A 4,641-nucleotide genomic window follows, 5' to 3' on the forward strand; every position below is an offset into this window, starting at 1 on the left:
AAAAAAAATAGAAAAAAGAAAAAAACCTTCTGCACTGCAAGGGAAACTCCCAGAAAAACTAATAGGTAACCAACAGAATGGGAAAAGATAGTTGCAAATGATATATCACATAAAGGGCTAGTATCAAATCTATTAGTTACTCACCAAATCCACACCTCAAAAACAAATAATCCAGGGGCGCCTGGGTGGTTCAGTCAGTTAAGTGTCTGGCTTTGGCTCAGGTCATGATCTCACAGTTGGTGGTTTCAAGCCCCGTGTTGCGCTCTGTGCTGACAGCTAGCTCAGATCCTGGAGTCTGCTTCAGATTCTGTCTCTCCCTCTCCCTCTGACCCTTCCCTGCTTGCTCTGTCTTTCTCTGTTTCTCAAAAATAAAAAATAAAAAATAATAACAAAAACACTACTTGGAAAGGTATATGCATCCCTATGTTCATTGATTATTCCTATGTTCATTGCAGCATTATTCAGAGTAGCTAAGAATCTAAGATAAGGAAACAACCTAAGTATCCTAAAACCCATTGATGGCTGAGTGAATAAATAATATGCGTTACACAGTATATAATGTATTAACTATATATTACATAGACTTTATTGAAATATAGAAGAAATATGCTTATACACATGTATGTATAAATAAATTGACATGTACATGTATGTATATTCATTAAAAGAATATAATGGCATGATATTATAAATGTAAAAATATATAAAAATATACACATACATATGTACATATAAAATAAATATAAATAGAATAAATATGGCTATAATAAATATATACTTACATATAATGCATACCATATTTTAAATATGTTTAAGTGAAAATATATATATGTTTACATATTTATATTAAATATATTTATAAGGATAATAAAATCTTGCCATTTGTGACAACATGGGTTAGACCTTGATGGTATTATTCTATGTGAAATATATTAGAGAGTGAAGACCAAATGCCAAATGATCTCTTATACAAGAATGATAAAAAAAAAAAACACGAAAACAAACTCATAGATACAGAAAACAGAGTGGTGTTTGCCGGAGTGAGGAGGGGAGTAATTAGAGAAATGAGGACAAAAAATTATTTTTAGAAAAACATAAAGAAATGAAGGAGATTAAACTAAAACATTTAAGGAGCACTTGGGTGGCTCATTTGGTTAAGCTCAGACTTCTCAGGCGGAGATCTCAAGGTTCATGAGTCCGAGCCCTGCGTCAGGCTCTCTACTACAGCTCAGAGCCTGGAACCTGCTTCAGATTCTGTCTCCCTCTCACTCTCCCCTCTAACTCTGTCCCTCCCTTGCTCGCTCGCTCTCTCTCTCTCTCTCTCTCTCTCTCTCTCTCTCTCTCTCTCAAAAATAAATTTAAAAAGGTTTTCATTAAATGAAACGTTCAAAATCATATCACAAGTGTGTGGAAACACAATATCTGATAAAAGTGTCCAGTCGACTTAAAATATAAAGGGTGACTTATTTATTAAATCACATTGGAATGCTTAATAGCATTTAGAAGAAAATAGACTTCTACTTGCATGAATTTCATGTAATTAATTACATATATGTTTAAAATCATCTTTTTAAATAAGTCCAAGTAATAACAGTGAGGTTTCTATGTATTTGTTTAAAAAACTCTTGGGTGCCTGGGTGGCTGATTTGGTTAAGCATCCATCTTTTGGTTTTGGTTCAGCACATGATGTCATGGTTTGTGAGTTGAAGCCCCATGCACTGACTGCTCAAAGCCTGCTTAGGATTCTCTCCATTCTCTCTCTCTATCCCTCCCCTATTCTCTCTCTCTCTGTGTCTGTCTCTTTCACTTTGAAAATAAATAAACATTTAAAAATTCTGTTTTGGGGCGCCTGGGTGGCTCAGTCGGTTAAGCATCCGATTTCGGATCAGGTCATGATCCCATGGTTTGTAGGTTTGAGCCTCGCATCGGGTTCTGTGATGACAGCTCAGAGCCTGGAGCCTGCTTCACATTCTGTGTCTCCCTCTCTCTCTGCCCCTCCCCTGCTCTCACTGTCTCTCTCTGTCTCTCAAATATAAGTAAAAAACATAAATTTGTTTTTAAAAAATTCCGTTTTCAATTTATTTGAAGTTTTTATTAAATAATACAGGTTTCAAAATATATAATCACATTTGCATATTTGAAATATATATTTCTTACATATTCATCACAAAGTATAACATGCTTGTTTCAACAGAAAGTTTAGAGAACATTGACCATTCTTTTGTATCCGACTTCCCTCTTGACATATTTTAGGAAGTAAAGGTTCTAATGTCTATGTTAGTAATAAATAGTCACTTTCTTGTCTGACACTCCATTATATGAAGAACATATATTTATACTTTCTACTAAATCTTCTAATTTCAAACTTTAAGTTTGGAGTGGGTGTCTTCAAAGGAGCAATGGATATGTACATCTAATAACCAAACTGCACAAGAACAATTCGTCAAGTTTTCAGAGGAGCTCAGCGTATGATTTTTGAGCTGTGAATGATGTGAGCTATACGAATACATCGCGGGCACATTTTGCAAATTGATTTTGGTTATATATAGTTTCCAGATATCATCAGGCCAGTATTTCTGGAGAGTCTGAAAGTCTCTCAGTGCTTTTAATTTTTTTAATGTTAATTTATTATTTTTTTTAGAGAGAAGAGAGTTCAAGAGAGATGGAAGGACAGAGAGAGAGAGAGAGAGAGAGAGAGAGAGAGAGAGAGAGAGCGAAGGAGAGAGAGAATCCAAAGTAGGCTCCATACTCACTGCAGAGTCTAATGTGGGGCTTGATCTTACAACTGAGAAATCATGACCTGAGCCAATATCGAGTAGATGAACACAACCCAGGTGCCTCTCTCACTCTTTTTAATATAATATTTTCTGCTGAAGTTGTGCTGATTTTATTTCTGTTAAAAAGTAAATTTACTTTAGGTGGCTCAGTGAGTTAAGTATCCGACTTCAGCTCAGGTCGTGATCTCACAGTTTGTGGGTTCGAGCCCTGCATTGGGCTCTGTGCTGACACTACAAACCTGGGGTCTGCTTCAGATTCTGTCTCCCTCTCTCTCTGCCCCTCCCCTGCTCTCACTCTGTCAATCTCTCTCCCTCTCTCTCTCTCTCTCTCTCTCTCTCTCTCTCTCTCTGAAAAATAAAAATATACACTGAAAAAAAATAAATTCACTTTAGTTAAGGATCCCAGCTAATTACATATCGAATCCCAAATTAATTCAACTGGAAAATCTTGCTAATGAAGAGTAATGCTAAATGAGCATTTGGTCGTTGCTATCAAACTGTGAATGTCTTTTTTCCCCCCAAATTTGGAAATGAAGTTATGTAATATGTAGTAAAGCTTTCAACTTAAGAAACTCTTCCTTTTTGAAAAGATTACTATATTATCATACACTTTCTTTGGATGAAAAATTTCCCATCATTTTTTAAGAGATAAGTCATAGTTATGCCATTTCAAATTAAGCTTGTAAACAATGAATAGTCAATAAATCTCTAAGGGCTCAGTTTTAGTAGAAACATATCCAAAACTGCAGTGTATAACCTAATATGTAGGTCTTCTATTTTGGGAATAAATATTTATTTCCAACTCTAATATATCAGTCATTCATCACTGTGATGCTTTGGATAACACAGGGCTTCTTATATGTTAATTCTAGCTTCCTTATTTACACCTCCTCTTATAAAATGAAGAGTATAGCAGACTTACTCCATAAACAGTGGTGACTCTTCATTCATAGTGCCCAGGTGTAGAACTAAGCTGCAGGTAATGGGAAGACCTTCGTAGGCTAGTCACTAAACAGGAATATCTATTAAAAATAGCATTGCAGAGAGGTTAACACTAATCCAAACCTCCCAAATCTCATTCAGTAAAACTAGAAGAACACTAAATATATAACGAAATGCTGATAACAGAAATTATCTTATGAGATGGAATTAATGGCCTTTTGGGTTGTAAAATTTGAGTATTTTGTAGGATGATTGGGGATAGCTCAGACTGATTAATCTGCACTAAACAATATATAACTCCTGTCAGTCCTTTTAGAAAATGGCTCTCATTCTTCTATAGTCTATTTTTCATCTCCCTGATCACAATTAATTATCCTGATCATGTAGACCTGTTATAAATTGCTTTCTTAGGGTTCATCTATTTACTTACAGTGTCCTTCTCATAAAATATATAAGCTTGTATTTCCTCTTTAGTGGTGTGAGAATGTCTAATTCCATGAAGAGTTCTTTGCCCAATCTCTATAACTATAACTGGCCCTGAAAATAAAGAAAGAGAAAAATCCTTTTTCAACAGGTAAACGTAAGTTATAACACACACACACACACACACACACACACACACACACACATTTAAAAGAAACCTGGCAGCAATGTCAACAATAGCCAAAACATGGAAGGAGCCTAAATGTCCATCACCTGACGAATGGATCAAGAAGATGTGGTATATATTCACGATGGAGTACTACATGGCAATGAGAGGGAATGACATATGGCCCTTCGTAGGAAAGTGGATGGACCTTGAGGGTGTCATGCTGAGTGAGGTAAGCCAGGCAGAGAAGGATAGAAACCATATGTTTGCACTCATAGGTCTAGCAGGAAAACAAGAGAGACCTAATGGAGAACCAGGGGGAACGGAGGAGGG

This window comes from Suricata suricatta, chromosome 6 (assembly GCF_006229205.1).
Source record: "Suricata suricatta isolate VVHF042 chromosome 6, meerkat_22Aug2017_6uvM2_HiC, whole genome shotgun sequence".
Taxonomy (NCBI): domain Eukaryota; kingdom Metazoa; phylum Chordata; class Mammalia; order Carnivora; family Herpestidae; genus Suricata; species Suricata suricatta.